Source organism: Lotus japonicus, chromosome 3 (genome assembly GCF_012489685.1).
Source record: "Lotus japonicus ecotype B-129 chromosome 3, LjGifu_v1.2".
Classification (NCBI taxonomy): Eukaryota; Viridiplantae; Streptophyta; class Magnoliopsida; order Fabales; family Fabaceae; genus Lotus; species Lotus japonicus.
In genome coordinates, this window is record NC_080043.1 from 65,474,183 (window position 1) to 65,494,848 (window position 20,666).

Here is a 20,666-nt window from a genome sequence, read left to right on the forward strand (position 1 = left end):
TCATTTGTATTCCACCATACTTAGGTTAAAATTACAAGAGCTATATAGTAAAAAATAAAAACCTATGTCTTTCGCAGTCCTAAACTGCCAAGAAATAATGCAAAAAATAATTTATTATTAATTATAAGTTCAAGCAAATTGTATGAAGAAATAGTTCAGCATGTTGTCATGGTGGTTCGAACTTCGAAACACTTTTAAAAATAAATAAGCGCTTATGAATCAGCATGTCGTCATGGTGGTTCGAATCATTTTTTTTTAAATAAACAATCTTCAAGATAATCAAGTCTTTTCGTTTAGAAATTTAAGAACTATGCAGATTTGTGTTCTCTATTCCATCGGGGGTTACGTAGGAGCGAGAATGTCAAGTTAAAATAAAATAAAAACATTTTCATAACAGATTCATAAGCTAACTGAAATTCATTATCCCCATCATGTATTCCAAGAACCCCCACTCCACAGAGTCATAAGCTTTTTTGAAATCAACCTTTAAGAGGATACTAGGCCGTTTCTTATCCTTAGCTTCATGCATCAACATATTACGATTTCCCACAAAAGCAAACTGTCGCTAGTCAATCACGTTGCCAATAATAGAGCTTAACCTGATTGCTAACAGCTTTGAACTCACCTTATAATTACAACCAATTGAAGAAATTGGCCTGAAATCATAAAGAGCTTGTGGGGACTTAACCTTCGGAATAAGATGAAGGTATGAAAAACGATAGAAAGAGGGGGTTTGAATAGCGTTTTAAAACTAAAACTCGTCCCACTTGAGATTTAAACAAATCTCTTCAAACACAAGGATAAAAGGGCTAAGATAAGAGTTGAGGAAAGCACACAATGATTTATCCTGGTTCACTTGATAAATCCCTCAAACTAATCCAGTCCACCCGTTAAGGTGATTTCTTCCTTCTTAGAATGAAGACAATCCACTAATCAGAGTTTGTTAGAACTGCACTTGCAACCTGCAAAGTGACTAACAATACACTGACTTAGCTATCACTAAGATTCACTCTCTTAGTCTTCTCAAGGATCTAACCAACCTTGGTCTCTTTAAGGAACAAATAAACAACTGTTTAAGAGTGTGGGTTTACACAGAAATGCTTCTCAGAAAGCTAAAGTAAACACACTAAATTCAGTTTGAAGAAAGATTGCTAAGGGAATATATGAATAATGCTTGAGCGTGAACAAGTTTCTTAGGCGTCATCTTTCAATCTTCATCCTCTTTATATACTCCAAGGATTAGGGTTTGGACGTTGCATGGAAATGCTACCGTTGGAGGGCAGATCTCAGATTTCCAGGTTCTACTGTGACTTAGCACTTTAGGTAAGGTCGTCAGGATAGTACAATAGCTTTTGTACTTTGGATAGTGACATGACCTTTATCCTAGTTGACTTCTTATCAGAGCGACCCTTTGTGTTGTAACTTGTGAAGCTTGTGATCAGAGTTAGAGGGAAGCATGGATCCTCTGACCTTTGTAACTTCTAATTCTGAACTCAGAGGAGAAGTACTTGGTCTTCAGAACCAGCTTACTCTTGGACTTCAGAGTCTTCACTTCTCAGATTCTGGACCTTCAGAACTTCTGGACCTTTAGAGCCTCTGGACCATCAGATGTTCTGAACCTTCAGAGCATTTGGATCTTCAGAGCATCTGGATCTTCAGAACGTCTGGTCTTCAGAACTTCAAGTGATCTGAATCCATATCAGAGCTTAACTATCTTCAGATCTTCTGAAGCTTTTCTACTGTTCAGATTGAACATAGAGAGTGCGAATGAGTTGTGTAGGTTACTCTTTGGGCATAGTGTTTCTGATTCATGTGTAATTAGATCAAAGTCAGAGCCTTTCATGTAAACACTCAGAAAACACGTTAGAGTACCATAATTAACTCATAAATCTCATGCATATCATGCATATTATTTAAAGCAACAAGACAAGAAAAGGGGTAGATTTAAAATTGAAAACTGTATTAAATTATAAATCTGAAATCATGAAACTTTCAGAGATTGAAGCCCTTTAAGTTAGCTTTCAAATAAAATTTTCTTCACCTGATTTGGACTCATACCCAAGGAGTTATGCCCAAAACAGTACGGGCTGTCAGGGCTTACTCGGCAGCAAAAAAAAAAGATAATTAAAATAAAATCTCTACTAAACTAGCAATCTAAAAATCATGAAACTCACACATATTGAAGCACTTTAAGTTAAATTTCAAATACAACTGGTTTCACCCGATTTGGACTCATATCCAAAGAGTTATGCCCAAAACAGTACAGGCTGCCAGGGCTTACTCGGCCAGATCAAGGTTCCTCTAAACATTCCAAACTTCATTCATTTCTTTTTGTCCAAGTCTTAAACTTTTAGTTTCCAAACATGGTTACAAATTTCATAAATCATAACAAGCTCATTTCCATTAGTCATTCAAGGTCTTAACATGTTCATCATCATCATACAAGTCTCATGCAATTCACGCTAAAATCCAAGACCCGAAGTGCCCTTACCTTTACTGTTTTCCTTCTCCTTAGCTTCTTTGATCTGAGTTCTTCCTAGGTGCTCCTCACCTTAACACAATCACACATTAAATACCACCATTAATCACCCGAAACCCATCATACTTACATATATACTTAACTATGCCTAGAACTTCTCACGGACTAGTCTAGCTTTAAGAGTTCAACGGTTTCAGTTTTGAAAAAAAAAAAACACTTGGAATAATTTTAGGAGTTAAAGACTTAACTTTCATCCCTGGGGGCTGGACAAACAAGGCTTACAAGTCATCTCTTGAAGTCTTTACTTCATGAGGACATTGAAACATCAAGATTCAACCTTTTGAATAAGAAAAGGTTTTTTGATGAGTAGTTTTCTTCCTTGGCTCTCTATTTTCGAAATATTTGGTTCAAAACACAAGATCTTGAAGCCCTAAAATCAAGCTTCAACCTTTTTCAAAACACTTTTCACAAACATGAAGCCAAGGAGATCACAAGCACAACAACAACAACAACTCGACTTTTAGAAAGGATGAAGAGAAAGATAGCTCATTTTTTAATTTGGAAACCATCACCATGATCCTCACCTTGAATGCTAGCTCCTTTTTTAAGAGTAGAAGAGGTAAAGATGACTTCTTGATGGTGTTTGAGGAAGATTTAGTGCCAGGGTTTGTTCTTGAAGATGAAGAAGATGATGAACCTTATCTCTAAACTCTCTCTCTCACGTATCTCTCTAAATTTCTCTCCTTTCCTTCACATTGGTTCATAAATCTCGTTGGAAGTCCTTATGACAAGGTGATTGACGGCTCCCTTAGAAAAAGGAAGGGTTGTACTCTTGGTTTTGGTCCATTCTCCCATGCACACAAATTTTGGCAAAACAATCATGATACTAGCCTTTTAAGTCTTGGTTCATTAGCCTATCCTATTAGCCTTCCCCTCCAACACTCAACATTTGAGTACTCAACCCCAAAATCAGACATTAGCTTTCCAATTTCGTGATTGGCTCGTTTACGAGTCGAACTCGACTCGTTTCGAGCCGAAAACACTACCGTGCGAGCTTCTCGACCCTATATCGATATTATAGTCAAAATTCTCGAAATTACGCGTAGATCATCGTAATGATAAGGAAAATATTTAGATTAGAATGCGTATCAAAGTTTCACTCTTGAAAATTGTTATCATTCAGAATATGATAAACGATGCAATCAACGTTTTGAACTTTACATTCAATACTTTGTAGTTCTTGCTCCCATAATTTTCTACTATCACTCTTGTAAGAAGAGAACTTTGTAGAAGCAAACAACCTTGAAAAATGTTTTAGGAAAAGTCCTTGACAATACTTGGTTAAGGAGAAATCCTGAGAATACTTGGTTTATGAGAAGTCTTGAGAATACTTGGTTAGGAGAAGTCCTGAGAATACTTGGTTACGAGAAGTTCTTAGAATACTTGTTTAGGAAAAGTCATTGATACTTGGTGGATAGTGAAATCTTGGTAAAGTCAAGGACTAGACGTAGCTCTATCGTCTAGGGGTGAACTAGGATAAAACGATTGTGTCAGTATCATTTACTTTTCTGTTCTTTTACCCTCTGCACCAAACGTTTATGAAAAAGTTTTTAAAACTAATATAATTGTTTGAAAAACAAAGTTTTATAAGAACACTGTAAGACCCGCATTTTTAAAATTAATATTGTTAGTTAAATTCCGACCTACGCCTAGGGCCTGTGTTGGCGTGAAGGGAACTTTGACAAGTGAATGGTAAAACTAACAAGTGAATGATGTAGAATATTTTATATATGTGTAACTATGGGATTATAGTGATTTAGAATACTTGTTCGAGTTGTATTCACTCCCGACTAAGGTTTGAAGTATTCAAAAGGTGCCTTTCCCACTACTAGAACACTGTTTAAGTCAGATTCTAAATCGACACGGGATTAAGACCTTCTGGGTATTTTGGTGTGAATGTATGTTCTATTCTAGAACGTTCGACTGTAATATCAATAAGGTTCGCATTCCGGAAACCCGAAAAAGTTTTACTTAACCTCCGCAAGGACTTAACCCCCGGGCCAAGCAATTTTGTGTTCGGAGAACCTTCCACAGTTTCCGTTCACATTGTCTTAATCCTTTCAGTTCTAAAATCTTTTTCGTGAAGGAAGTTTTCTCATCCGGGGAATATTTCCTTGTCAATTTCTCTGTCAGACTTTGAAGCAGGCTGCTTCCAAAATATTTTCTCACTTAAATGAATTTGGAGCAAGTATCGACTTTTATGAAGGGATACTTAGCCTAGACACATAATATAACGACGTCATATTTGCTCTAACTGTCTCAAATTATTATTCAGCCTAGTTCTTACTCATTTCCTTGTTCACGGAACATTTTAGTTTGCTCAAAGTGATCCTAATCTATATTTTATTATTTCATAAAACTCCTCATAATTTTTGGTGATGTAATTTATCATCGCTATATTTTCTCTTTAGCTCTGTGAGTTAAATCCTACACTGCCTGAATCGCTTCGTACCTATTTGTAAGATATCTTCTCTCTTCTTCCATTCAAATTGTGACACGTGGGCCCCCCAATGGTTGGAGAGCCACGAGCCACACACATTCACCATCAGATATTAACATTTTCCTTCTTCTTCCATTATACTCTCTCATCCCGATTATGTTCTATATGTTGTGAATAATTGTTTGTTCACACCTTAAAATGAGGTGGAAAGAGATGGAGGAAGAGAGAGATAAAAAAAAAAGAAAAAGTAAAGAGAGAAAGTATAAAATGTGATAGATGATAAGAGGAAAGAAATAAAAATAAAAAAGAAAACTACCAGGCCATAACATGTGGTGCTGAGAGTAGTTGTTTTTTGTTGGAAGAAGATGATTGCACTAATTGACCGGAAGACAGGATTGGTGGATCAACAGAAGATTGTGAAAGTGGTGAAGACTGGATTAATGCATCAACCGAAGATTGTGAAAGTGGTGTTAGATGTAAGGCTAGAGCCTTGGGTAGTGAAGCTTGTAGGGTTATTTGTATAAGTTATTTTGGTTTTGGGTAGGTTCTAATGCATTGCTTTCCTGCGATTCTCCGGTGTGAAAGTCGTAGGGAGTATATCGGACTTATAGAGTCGTTGCATTTTAGGTTCAGTTGTCGAATCAGACATTATTTTATTGTAATTTTATGATATGGACATTCGTTGTTACCTTCGGGTGCTTGTCTTTTCAAGGCTGAATGTATGGATTTTCGGGCAGATATGTACATGTCAAGTTTTGGAAATGTTTTGCAAAGAAAGAAAAAAAAATACACCCGTATTTATAAATCATTTTGGGAAATCATTCCATATTTTCTTTAGCAGGTTACTAATTATGACCTCTGAAAGGCGGGGTGCTATAAACACAATTCAAATCCCTCTTTCTTGTGTTATTTTATTTTATTTGGGATGAAGATGATGGAGAATAAGTAACGGTAATATGTTATGATGAAATAATTTTTTTTTAGTGGAGGATCTTTATTTTCAAGAGATCAGTTAAAAAAAAATACACACCAACGAAAATCAATATGTCCCTAAGAAACATAATCACTAAAATGGCTCGAAGGATCAAAACCTCAAGTGCCAACAAGTTAAGGTACTCAGATACGTGAAAATTTAATTCAGGGACTAATATCAATAATTCACTAAAAAAACTGAAGTTATTAAGGGATCACAACTTGAGAAAACAAATTAAAAATAATAATGATAATATATAACAATAAAAGTAAAGTTGATTCACATTAAAAAATATTAATTAGTTATTAGTTATTAATATTATTCATTACATACGTTACTAATTGTAAAATATTTCAACTTCTCATAATTAAAATTAAATTTTAATATTATTGAAATTTAATACTTTAGAAAAATATTTAAATAATAATAATTTGATTTGACTTTACCTTTACATTAATTAAAATATTAAATTGTGTTTAATAAAATTAATTATATTAACTAATATTAGAAATATTTAAATGTTATTTATTAATCACAAATTGAGAAAAAAATAATAAAAATAATAATGAAATTAATAAGAAAAATAAAAATTAACTCAAATTAATTACAATATTAACTATTTATTTATTACTGTTTAAATTATTCATTATATAGTAACTAACTAGTGTTTTTTACCCGCGCGTTGCACGGGAAATATGTATATTGTATTTGATACATTAATTAATACTTTGATTATTAAAAATATATTAAACAACGAATGAAATAGAAAAGTCAGAATTGATGAGTAAAGTGGACATAAAGACTTATCTTCTAAGCTCGATTGAGACCAAGAGGAACTCGTTTCACATTCTTTGTAAATATGAAGACGATAACACAAGTCATAGATATAAGGAATTATCAACATATTAATCTTAAAAAAAATTAATGTGATAGTAGCACAAATCAGGATTGTGTAAGATATATCATAAAGTATAACATTATTGTGTTTATTCCAACTAAGTAGGGATGACAATGGATATGTATTATAGTACCATCTCCATACCCGCGTTTTTAAAAATTACATGTACCCGTCTCCATACTCACGTGGGTAGCAACTCGAAGCTCTCCACCTTTAGACAATTCAATGTCATTATAGGAAGCTATCCATCTTTGCCAAAATCTAAATCTATGGATGACAATGGGTCTCAAAATCATAGGGTACCCGCAAAAAATATCAACTATGGGTAGGGTAAAAAACCGCTAAATGGGTATGAGGTTGAGTATAGATAATTACCCGCAAAAAATAGAGGGTATGGGTGCGAGTATGGGTACTATAGTACCCAACCGGCCCATATCCGCACACACATGTTATCATTATTATTATTATTATTATTATTATTATTATTATTATTATTATTATGATTATTATTATTATTATTTGGGAATATATTAACAAATTAACTTAAGTTATAGCTTTCAAACTCACTTTTTTTAAAAAAAAAGTTTGGGATATATTAATTAATACTCTAAAAATAAATAATAAATAAATTAAGATAAAATCAAGAAATAAACCACCTAAATCCTAATCAAATCTAAAATTTAAAAATGTATTTTTTTTACTCTAAAAATAAATCAAAAATAAATTAAGATAAAATCAAGAAATAAACAACATAAATCCTAATCAAATCTAAAATTTTAAAATGTATTTTTTTATGAGAATTAATCTGAGAATGACACGTGCTATTTTTTTTTCCAATTAGTGAATATTCTGCACCCTAGAAGATTTTCTTTTCCTCAATCCTTTTGCTTTTGATTAAGAAGATAAAAGCAGGAATCCTTAAAGCATATGACATCTTACAATTAGTTGAAGAACAAAATCAATTCATGAAGAAGATTGAAACAGAAACCCAAAATGAAGTCTTGAAGAACAAAATACCCTCTTTCACCAATTTGAAAGGACTGTGGTGAAATAATTGTATTTAGTGTATTTGTGAATCTTGGAGTGAAGCTCTTGTGAAACAAAAAATCAAAGGAACATTTCAGTCAAGAGAAACAAAAAATGATGTTTTGCCCCATATGTGCGCACCCCAGCAAATTATCTATATATGTAAGAAAAAAACAAAATAATTCTCTCACCCAAAATAATTGTGGTTACTTCACCAATAAACTTATATTAACAATCAATTTAAATTGAACTTAAGGAAATATATAGAGTAAAGTAAGATAAGTCACCCAATTGACATACTAAAACATGAGTATATGCAAAACTAATGAGTTTGAGGAAAACATGAACCAACCTTAAGAATGAGCTAACCATACTCATGATGATTAAATGTGAGCTCTTCATATGCTTTCATCAATTTGACTGACCTATGCATCATTAAAAAAAATTAGTAAGTTGTGCATCATTCACATACAGTGCAAATAGTATGCTTATACACACAGCTCAAACATGATGAATAAAAACGTGCAAAATTTGAGAAATGAATATAAATTCGGGCTATCCTAAGTTTCGTAAATTTCTGTAAATTATACCAAAATCTGGTTTAGAATGGCTTCAAACGCATGGATTTCTACAAACTATACTAAAATCTGGTTTAAAAAAATACAAAAGCGGAAGTAGAACAATAGAAAAAATATTACGTCTTCAACAATGATTCGTTAAAGGGTCTCTGCAAAAATTTGTAAACTTTTGGATCAAAACACACAAAATATGTGAAATTTTAAGAATCCAAGATTGAATTACGAACAAAGGATAAACTGAAATAGCACAAACCATCAATCACAACATGACAAACTCTTCTTCACGTAACATAATCTTACGGCATACCTCTGTCGTGATAGCGACATGTGGCAGGGGTAGAAATAGCAACTATCAAATCTCTGCGTGTCCAAGGTAGCTTTGTGGACCCTCAGCACCAAATCAACTCCCTTTTCTTAGAATTAGCATTAAATAAATAATAAGATAAATTAAGATAAAATCAAGAAATAAAAAACCTAAATCCTAATCAAATCTAAACTTTAAAAAGGTACTAAATAAAGATAGATAAAAACTACCAAAATCTAGCAAATCACAATAAAAAACTCATAAAATCCTGAATTAAATAAAAATATGAAAATTCAATAAAAATACCATAAAAATTCATTTATACTCTAAATGTAACTCAAAAATAAAATAAAATATTTCATGAAATTAAAATTAAATAAATAATAAATAAGGATAGATAAAAACTATCAAAATCTAGCAAATCACAATAAAAACTCATAAAATCCTGCATTAATTAAAAATTCGAAAATTCAATAAAAATTAATTATTATACTCAATAAATAAATGTAAAATAAAATAAAATATTTCCTGGAAGTAAAATTAAATAAATAATAAGATAAAATTAAGAAATAAACAACCTAAATTCTAATTAAATCTAAAATTTAAAAAGGTACTAAATAAAGATAGATAAAAACTACCGAGTCTAGCAAATCACAATAAAAACTCATAAAATCCTTAATTAATTAAAAATCTGAAAATTTAAGAAAATTTAATTAATATACTCTAAAAGTGAATCTAAAATAAAATAAAGTATTTTCTTGATTTAAAATAAATGATAAGATAAATTAAAATAAAATTAAGAAATAAACAACCTAAATCTCAATCAAATCTAATATTAAAAATGGTATTAAATAAAGATAGATAAAAATTAACAAAATCTAGCAAATCACAATCAAAACTCATAAAATCCCGAATTAATAAAAAAATTGAAAATTCAATAAAAATTAATCAATTTATTCTAAAAATAAATTTAAAATAAATTAAAAGACCAAATCTTATCTTTTAAAATAATATCAATCAATTATTTTAGAATATATAAAATTAAAACATATATCAATTGAAAATTATATCTTCTAAAATAATATCAATTAATTAGGTTAGAATATATAAAATTAAAATATATATCAATTGAAAATTATATCCTCTAACAAATTGACACGTGGAATAATTTTTATGAGAATTAATCTGGGAGCGACACGTCACTAACTTGGCATGTGGGAGCGACACGTCATGCTAGAAGTTGTTCTTTTCTAATATATATAGATAGATAGATATAGATTGTGATTTTTTTTATTTCTCATATTTAAAATTAAATTTCATTTATTAATCATAACTCGAGGAAAAAAGTCAAATAATAAAACTTTAAATTTACTTGAAGTTTAAATTATTAATAATATTAATTAGTAACTACTAATATAAATAATAGCCTTTTTATTAATTATTATAGTATTTAATATATTAATTTCTAAGTTTAATTCTTATGAATTTTGATACTTCTTGTTGATACTTCTTTTGCTATAAATTGAAACCTAAGTCCCACCACCTTCGTTCGTGCTCCATAAAGCGTAGCAGAAAAACTCAGCAAAGGAAAATTGAGATAGTGAGAGAACAATTGCCTTAGTGGTCACCATGAAATTGGTGTGTGTTTTTGTTCTTCTTCTTATTTCGTTTGCCTCGACATTTGCGCAGTTTGTTGGTGGTTACAGTCCCATCAAGGACATCAATGCCCCCCACGTGAGGGAGATTGCACAATTTGCCATCACTGAGCACAATAAGCATACTGGTGAAAATCTCAAGCTGGAAAGGGTTATCAAGGGAGACTCTCAAGTGGTGTCAGGCCTAAACTACCGCCTCACACTTGCTGCCACCGATGGCTCAACCTCTCACAATTACCTAGTGATTGTCTATGAACAGAGTTGGACACACACAATAGAACTCACTTCGTTTAGCCGTATTAATCATTAATTATTAAATTAATTGCAAGCTATATGATATCTTCCATATATTTAAATAAAAATCTATATTATGCTTCATGACATATGGATAGTTAAATAATAAATATATGTATGTTTTTGTTGATCTTCATTGTGTGTTTTGTTCTGTGCGAACTTTTTGGGGTTAGTTAACGGGGTAAAGTATCTAAAATTAAAAAAATTAACAATTGATTTAAGAATTTAAAGTTCTATATGCTTACACCTGATAAGGTTTCATAATCGAATTGCGTATACTAAGTGAGAAAATTTGACCTAAGACGATGTAAATTCCCGATTTGAATAAAGATTTCCTCGGTCACGGTTCAAAAATCATAAAAATTTAGGTAGTAACAAAAAAATTAGAAACTTATTTAACATTAAAAAATAGTTGATTAAACAAGAAAAAAAGATGAAGCTTGACAATTGACTTAATTGAGTTAATGACTGTCCATGTTGTGCAATGTGTTTAATCGTTTTTGTTTTGATTTGGTTTTTAATTTTTTTAACCCTTATCCATGAATTTTGAGAACCACACCCTTAGCGAGTCATTTGTATTCCACCATACTTAGGTTAAAATTACAAGAGCTATATAGTAAAAAATAAAAACCTATGTCTTTCTCAGTACTAAACCTCCAAGAAATAATGCAAAAATTAATTTATTATTAATTATAAGTTCAAGCAAATTGTATGAAGAAATAGTTCAGCATGTTGTCATGGTGGTTCGAACTTCGAAACACTTTTAAAAATAAATAAGCGCTTATGAATCAGCATGTCGTCATGGTGGTTCGAATCATTTTTTTTTAAATAAACAATCTTCAAGATAATCAAGTCTTTTCGTTTAGAAATTTAAGAACTATGCAGATTTGTGTTCTCTATTCCATCGGGGGTTACGTAGGAGCGAGAATGTCAAGTTAAAATAAAATAAAAACATTTTCATAACAGATTCATAAGCTAACTGAAATTCATTCTCCCCATCATGTATTCCAAGAACCCCCACTCCACAGAGTCATAAGCTTTTTTGTAATCAACCTTTAAGAGGATACTAAGCCGTTTCTTATCCTTAGCTTCATGCATCAACATATTACGATTTCCCACAAAAGCAAACTGTCGCTCGTCAATCAAGTTGTCAATAATAGAGCTTAACCTGATTGCTAACAACTTGGAACTCACCTTATAAATACAACCAATTGAAGAAATTGGCCTGAAATCATAAAGAGCTTGTGGGGACTTAACCTTCGGAATAAGATGAAGGTATGAAAAACTATAGAAAGGGGGGGTTTGAATAGCATTTTAAAACTAAAACTCGTCCCACTTGAGATTTAAACAAATCTCTTCAAACACAAGGATAAAAGTGCTAAGATAAGAGTTGAGGAAAGCACACAATGATTTTATCCTGGTTCACTTGATAAATCCCTCAAGCTAATCCAGTCCACCCGTTAAGGTGATTTCTTCCTTCTTAGAATGAAGGCAATCCACTAATCAGAGTTTGTTACAACTGCACTTGCAACCTGCAAAGTGACTAACAATACACTGACTTAGCTATCACTAAGATTCACTCTCTTAGTCTTCTCAAGGATCTAACCAACCTTGGTCTCTTTAAGGAACAAATAAACAACTGTTTAAGAGTGTGGGTTTACACATAAATGCTTCTCAGAAAGCTAAAGTAAACACACTAAATTCAGTTTGAAGAAAGATTGCTAAGAGAATATATGAATAATGCTTGAGCATGAACAAGTTTCTTAGGCGGCATCTTTCAATCTTCATCCTCTTTATATACTCCAAGGATTAGGGCTTGGGCGTTGCTGAAGGTATGAAAAACGGTAGAAAGGGGGGGGGGGTTTCAATAACGTTTTCAAAAAAAAACTTCCACCTTAAGATTTTAACAAATCTTTTCGAGACTCAAGGGTGCTTAAGATAAGAGATAGAAAAGCACACAAGGATTTTATCCTGGTTCATTGATAAATCACTCAAGCTAATCCAGTCCACCCGTTAAGGTGATTTCTTCCTTCTTAGAATGAAGGCAATCCACTAATCAGGTAAGTGTTACAACTGCACTTGAAACCTACAAGTGACTAACAATACACTGACTTAGCTCACACTAAGATTCACTCTCTTAGTCTACTTTAGGATCCGATCAACCTTGATCTCCTAAAGGCAAACTATACAACTGTATATGAAGTTCTTGTTTACAAAGAGATTGTTTCTAAAAAGCTTATAGTAAACACATTGAAATTCAAGATGAAAGAAAGCTTAGAAGGTTTGAATATAGCTTGCGCGTGTGTAAGTTCTTCTAGCCGCTTCTTTCAATCTTCAGCCTCTATTTATACTCCAAGGATTAGGGTTTGAACGTTGCATGGGAATGCTACCGTTGGAGGGCAGTTCTGGAAATTCCAGCTTCTGCTATGGCTGAGAATGTAGGTTAGGTCGTCAGAATAGTACATCTGCTTTTGTACTTTGGATAGTGACTTGACCTTTAACCTCGTTTGACTTCTGATCAGAGGAGCGCTTCGTGTTGGAACTTGTGAAGCTGGTTGATCAGAGTCAGAAGGAAGCTTGGATCCTCTGACCGCTGTACCTTCTGATCTTCACTTCAGAGGATCAGTACATGGTCTTCAGAGCCAGTTGCTTCTGGACTTCAGAGTCTTCACTCTTCAGCTTCTGGATGTTCAGAGTCTTCTACACCATCAGAACTTCTGAGCCTTCAGAGTATCTTGGTTGTCATAACGTCTGGATCATCAGAGCTTCAAGTGAGCTGAGTCCTTATCAGAGCTTGATATACTTCAGATCTTCTGAAGCTTTTCTACTGTTCAGACTGAACATAGAGATTGCGAAAGCGTTGCTAGGATCACTCTTTAAGCACGATGCTTCTGATTTGTGTGAGATAATATCAAGGTCAGTGCCTGTAAATAGCACACTCAGAAAAACCCATTAGAGTACCATAATTGTTCATATCAAAAGGTTAACTTGTAATCATCAAAACATAGAGTTGTACTACTAGATCAAAACTTGATCTTATAGTTGCATGGAAATGCTACCGTTGGAGGGCAGATCTCGGATTTCTAGGTTCTGTTGTGGCTGAGCACTTTAGGTAAGGTCGTCAGGATAGTACAATAGCTTTTGTACTTTGGATAGTGACATGACCTTTATCCTAGTTGACTTCTGATCAGAGCGACGCTTCGTGTTGGAACTTGTGAAGTTTGTTGATCAGAGTCAGAGGGAAGCATGGATCCTCTGACCTTTGTAACTTCTGATTCCGAACTCAGAGGAGAAGTACTTGGTCTTCAGAGCCAGCTTACTCTTGGACTTCGGAGTCCTCACTTCTCAGCTTCTGGACCTTTAGAACTTCTGGACCTTCAGAGCCTCTGGACCATCAGAGGTTCTGAACCTTCAGAGCGTCAGGATCTTCAGAGCATCTGGATCTTTAGAACGTCTGGTCTTCAGAACTTCAAGTGATCTGAATCCATATAAGAGCTTAACTATCTTCAGATCTTCTGAAGCTTTTCTACTGTTCAGATTGAACATAGAGAGTGCGAAAACGTTGCGTAGGTTACTCTTTGGGCATAGTGTTTCTGATTCATGTGTAATTAGATCAGAGTCAGAGCCTATCATGTAAACACTCAGAAAACACGTTAGAGTACCATAATTGTTCATACTTAATAGTTAACTTGTAATCATCAAAACATAGATTTGTACTACATGATCATAACTTGATCTTACATAAGAGCTATGGAAGACGCATTGCACCCACGCGGCCAAGCACCCCTACGCTAAAACTCCTTCACAGCTTTAATCAAATCACCTTTCAGCATATCCCAGAATCTCTGATTGAACATGAAATTAAACTTGTTAAGTATTTTGTCTTGATGTGCTTTGTCTTGTTGTTGGCTGCATTTTGTCTAAGGTGTTTATGGTAGTTTTATATATCTCATGGTGTGACAAACAACATTGCTTTGTCTGATGTGCAACCGAATGTTCTAGGCATCTGGTAGAACATTGTTATTCGGGTTGCTGTGTGATCTTTGCGTATCTACGTGGAGCATTGATTGTGAAGATATGACGTGATTTTACGTATGTTATAAACTGGGAATATCTTATGTGATTTGAAGAATTAATCTATTTGGAGAAATAAGGTTAATTCGTGTGGACCAAGTAATTGTGATGATTTGGTCCTAGTGTGTTTATATTTGAAGAACATCTTTTGAAGATTTGCTTCAATTTTGTTACATAGACTTTTTGATGCCCAGCCCATTGAAGACACCGTATGAAGAGCATCTATTTAAGTTGATCAAGGAACCCTTGCTGCTGGATGTTGGTCCTTCTGCAAGTGCACAGAATCTACCCGGTTTTAAATTATCGAACCTCAAGGAATTAGATTGCAAATCCAGTTTAAGATTCAAGTTCAAGGTTGAAAAGCGAGTAAAATTCAGTTTTAATGATTGGTTGTTTCTTGAGTTATGTAAAGGACAAGTGAACGAGTAATAAAGCGATTGAAATTCAGAGATGAGATTGCCTTGGGTTCTTGCTCAACAAATTCAGTTTTAGCAAACCTTCCTATTCAATAAATCCTGAGTCTCTCCTTGATGTTCTAGCTTAGATAGTCATCTATCGATGCCTCGTAAAGAAAATCCTTTCTAATCAAAAGATAGATTTAATTCCTTGATAACTTAAACATTTGTTAGAAGCACTAAGCATGCAATTCAGGCCAACAGACCTCAACCCTTCCTCTATTCCTAGCAGCAAGTATAGAAGAGGTAATCTCACAATAAGTCTCAATTCTATAACAAACTATCGTTATGATTATAGAAAAGTAAAAAGCTAGCTTGCATTCAAGCTTGAAAGATAAAGCATAGGAGTGAGATTCAAGGGTTTACTCAGAACAACATGAATAGAAAAGGAATGAAAGCTAAAACATCCAAAGTCTTACAAAGAATCCAAAACAAAAGGGGTTTTAGCCAAGCATGGCTATGGAATCTATACAAGAAGATAAAGATGAAATCTGAAACATAGGGCTTAGGGAAAGCTCCTCAAGCTCCAGAACTCAAACCCTCTCTTCTAACTTATGAAAATATGATAAAATGAAAAAAATGTTCCAAGAGAAATGTCTAAAAACCAATTTATAGGCAAAACAGTCGAGTCTGGGCGCTCAGGTGCCAATTCAGAGCGCCTGAGCGCCAATTCCAGCCAAAAACATGCTCTCTAGAGGTCAATTGGCGCCTAGGCGCCAATTCCCAGCGCCTAGACGCCAATTCCAGGAGGTTCAGAAAAAACAACTAGCGCCTAGGCACCAATTCCCAGCGCCTAGGCGCTTAAGCTCGCTGGAAAAGACTTTTTAGTTTCTTGTAACTCCTCTTTCAAGCCTCTTTAAGTCCTCCTTCAATTCCATGCTTCTTGGCCTTCTTTTACCTTCAGTTTCTGATCTGCAAACTTAACCAACAAGCCAAGGAAAATTCCAGAAGCTCAAAGAGCTTATTAGCACAAGAGATCCTTTAATTAACACAATAAAACCATGCAAGTCCTAAACTTACTTTAAATGCAAGAAAACTCCCTATAAAACTACAAAATTACCAAAACGAAGTAAAGACTCAAAGATAAAAATGCATGAGAATGCATGAAACACTACATGAGACTTAACAAAAAGACTCAAAACAAAGAAAGAAATGACCCTAAAAACACCACTAAACAAGGGTCATCACACCACTATACTCAACGACAGCTCGCCCTCGAGCGTAAATAACACTCGCTTGCCCTCAAGCGCAAGAAATGCTCCCAAACAAGTGCTCTCAACAAGGAATAGTTAACACAAAACTGGGGGACAAAGGAATCACAGCTAGTTCCAAGAGAAAGACCCGACAACCTACTTCATGCATCTTTTGAAAAGAGAAGAGTGTAGAGTCCATTCATGAGAAGCATATAGAACTAAAAATCCTAGGATGAGATGTTGATTTAGTGCACTGAGCACACAAGAAAGTTCATAGGTCCTGAATGTCATTCACTCAATAGCAACAAAGATCAAACATGCAAATATTCAAAGAGACTTTAAAAAGGGTTGAAACATTGGCTAGGTAGAACATGATGGTGGTTTGTCCCTAAGGAAATTCTAGGCTTCAAGCACATTGAGTGTGGTCCAATTCTATAACCCCCCGGAGCTTTTCACAATAAATTTTTAGCACAAGTCTCTTGTACCCCCCTTTTTTTCAACTTTTTCTTTTTTTCTTTTACAACTCCAGCTTTTGTTCAGGAGTTCTTTTTCTTTTTTTTTTCAATGATTTTTTTTCTTTGGGGCAAGAGACTATTTCACAACTTTTTCAGCTCCTTACAAATACATCAAGGACCATCACTCCCCTATATTTCCAACCAACATCTGTCCCAATTACTTGGCTACAACAAAATCTCCAAAAAGGCTCGAATGGGACAACTAAGGATAGTGTTCAACCAAAAAAAAAAATTCAGAATCTCAAGAAATCCTACAAGTCTCAAGAATATAGCAAGAATCACAAAGCATGCTATGGGTGAAATTAACGCAGAACCAAGAATTGCAAGTGAATCAGGATCCTCTAGAGAATTTTTATGGTGAAGGGTCAAAGATAGACCCTTAATGGACTCACCTCGACTCCTTTCTCAAGAAACACTCGGAAGACCGAAGTCTCCTCTTCTCTTCCCCAAACATGCAATCACTCATCCCCAAAAACAGCAGCAAGTATTCACAAAAGCATTTTCAAAAACAGCACATGTAAGGAAACAAAACTATAGCTAAAAGCATGTGAGTATAGGGAAGTAAAAGACCCAAAAACAAAAACATAAATAACAATGCATGATAAAATGAAAAATAAAAGCTACAAAAGAAAAAATATGTAAAAATGCATGAGCTAAACTAAAGGGAAGAGTTGACCTTCTTTACTAATTACCATGGATGCCTTAGAGCCCCCTCCTACTCCAGAATTTAGGCTCTGAATCCCTGCAAAATGCAACAACCAAGCAAGCAAAATAAAACAAAACTTGGGTTGTCTCCCAAGCAGCCCATTGTTATAGTCTTAGGTAGACTATCCCCCTTGTCAATGAGGTTTGAAAAACATGGTTTCCAACTTCAGAACCTCACCACCTTGGTACACTTTCAACCTCTGCCCATTCACAGTGAAAGTATTCTTGGTCTCTGGGTTTTCAACCTCAACAGCACCATGAGGAAACACCCTCTTGACCACAAAGGGTCCAGACCATCTAGACTTAAGTTTCCCAGGGAAGAGTCTCAATCTAGAACTGAAGAGCAGCACCAATTGCCCTGAGACAAATTCCCTATTCAAAATTTTTCTATCATGCCACTTCTTTGTTTTTTTCTTGTAGATGCTAGCACTCTCATAAGCTCGGAGTCGAAACTCATCAAGTTGCAAGAGTCTCTTCTCGCTAGCAACATTCCAATCAAAATTCAATTTCCTTATGGCCCAATAGGCCTTGTGTTCTAATTCCACAGGTAAGTGACATGCTTTCCCAAAAACTAAGTGGAAAGGAGAGGTACCAATCAGAGTTTTAAAAGCAGTTCGGTAGGCCCTTAAAGCATCGTCAAGTTTCCTTGACCAATCCTTTCTGGAAGAATCTACCACCTTTTCAAGAATACGTTTTAACTCCCGATTAGAAATCTTAACTTGCCCACTAGTTTGGGGGTGATAGGGGGTAGACACTTTGTGCTTTACACCAAATTTTTCCAAGAGAGACTCGAAAGCTCTGTTGCAAAAGTGGGTACCCCCATCACTTATAATCGCCCTAGGAACACCAAACCTAGTAAAAATGTTCTTTTTTAGAAAAGCAACCACCACCTTAGAGTCATTTGTTGAGAGTGCAGCAGCTTCAACCCACTTGGAAACATAATCAACAGCCACTAAAATATACTGGCAACCAAAAGAAGGTGGGAAAGGTCCCATGAAATCGATGCCCCAGACATCAAACAACTCAATTTCCAAAATATTTTTTAGGGGCATCTCATTTCTCCTTGAGATGTTACCAGTTCGTTGACATCTATCACAACTCTCAACAAAAGCTCTACTATCCCTATGCAGCGTAGGCCAATAGAAACCACTTTGGAGAACCTTAGCAGCGGTCCTCTCCCCACTAAAATGTCCACCATAACTTGATCCATGACAATGCCAAAGAATTTTCTCAAAATCAACTTCTGGGATACACCTTCTAATGACTCCATCAGAACAAATTTTGAAAAGGAAAGGGTCATCCCAGAGGTAAGATTTTGCATCATGCAGAAATTTTTTCTTTAGTTGCCATGTGAAGTCATGGGGAATAAGTCCAGCAACACGGAAATTAGCAAAATGTACATACCAGGGTAGGGGTTCCTCGGTGGAAACAGCTAGGAGTTTCTCATCCGGGAACTCCTCTTGAATAGGTATTGGGCTGCACGCCTCACCTTCCAATCTTGACAAATGGTCTGCCACACTATTGTCCTTGCCTCTCCGGTCAATGATCTCAAGGTCAAACTCTTGAAGGAGTAAGACCCATCGAATCAACCTTGGCTTAGAGTCCTGTTTAGCAAACAAATGCCTCAAAGCAGCATGGTCAGTATGAACAATTACTTTAAAACCCAAGATGTAAAGCCTAAACTTTTCACAAGCAAAGACTACACCCAACAACTCTTTTTCAGTTGTAGTGTAGTTCCTTTGGGCCTCATTCAACACTCTACTTGCATAGTATATCACATACAACACTCTTTCTTTATTTTGACACAAGACAACCCCTAAAGCTAGATCACTAGCATCACACATGATTTCAAATGGTAGAGACCAATCCGGAGCAACAATTATCGGGGCTGTCACCAAACTCTCTTTAATAGACTCAAAAGCTTTCAAACAATTCTCATCAAAAGTAAAAAGGTGCTTCCTTCTCAAGCAAGTTGGTCATAGGCTTAGCTAATTTGGAAAAGTCCTTAATAAACCGCCTATAAAATCCAGCATGCCCGAGGAAACTCCTAATACCCTTGATGTTAGTCGGGGGAGGGAGCTTTTCAATGACTTCAATCTTAGCTCTATCAACCTCAATCCCCTTTTCGGACACCTTGTGTCCAAGAACTATGCCATCCCTAACCATGAAATGGCACTTCTCCCAATTCAAGACCAAGTTGGTCTCTTAACATCTTTTCAGAACCAAGGCTAAATTCCCTAGACAAGCATCAAAATTTGGACAAAAAACAGAGAAGTCGTCCATAAAAATCTCGATGCAAGTCTCTATCAAGTCAGAGAAAATAGCAAACATACACCTTTGGAAAGTAGCTGGGGCGTTGCAAAGCCCAAATGACTTCATATACATTCTCGTGAATGCCGTCTTCTCTTGGTCTTCCGGTGCAACACAAATTTGGTTGTACCCGAAATAGCCATCAAGAAAACAGTAGTATTGATGCCCAGCCAACTTATCAAGCATTTGATCTATGAAAGGCAAAGGAAAGTGATCCTTTCTAGTTACCGAATTCAGCCTTCGATAGTCAATACAAACCCTCCAGTTCGTCACTTGACGAGTGGGAATCAACTCATTGTTCTCATTGGCAACCACAGTGATGCCTCCTTTCTTGGGAACCACTTGAACAGGACTTACCCATTCACTATCTGAAATTGGATAAATAACACCTGCATCAAGCAATTTTATTATCTTTTTCCTCACCACATCCTTCATGGAAGGGTTAAGTCTTCTTTGAGGTTGGACTATAGGTTTGTAATTTTCTTCCAACAAAATTTTATGCATGCATATCGCAGGGCTAATACCTTTGATATCATCAATAGTCCAACCAAAGCTGACTTATGATCCCTCAAAACTCTGAGGAGTTTCTCCTCTTCCAAGGGAGTGAGAGCACTATTCAAAATAACAGGTTTATTCTCAGCTTCCTCAAGATATGCATACTTGAGAGAGGAAGGGAGTGGCTTGAGCTCACTCTTCTCCTCAATCGG

At 34.9% G+C, this 20,666-nt stretch overlaps 1 long non-coding RNA gene across 1 annotated transcript; it reads right to left on the reverse strand.

The window, feature by feature from the left end:
* Positions 1 to 853: 853 nt before the first annotated feature.
* On the reverse strand, positions 854 to 3,325 carry LOC130709464 (uncharacterized). The gene is made up of 3 exons (XR_009010002.1): positions 3,064 to 3,325; positions 2,492 to 2,551; positions 854 to 1,803 (listed from the first exon to the last, which is right to left on the reverse strand). It is a non-coding gene; the product is annotated as an uncharacterized LOC130709464 (long non-coding RNA).
* Between the last annotated feature and the right edge of the window lie 17,341 nt (positions 3,326 to 20,666).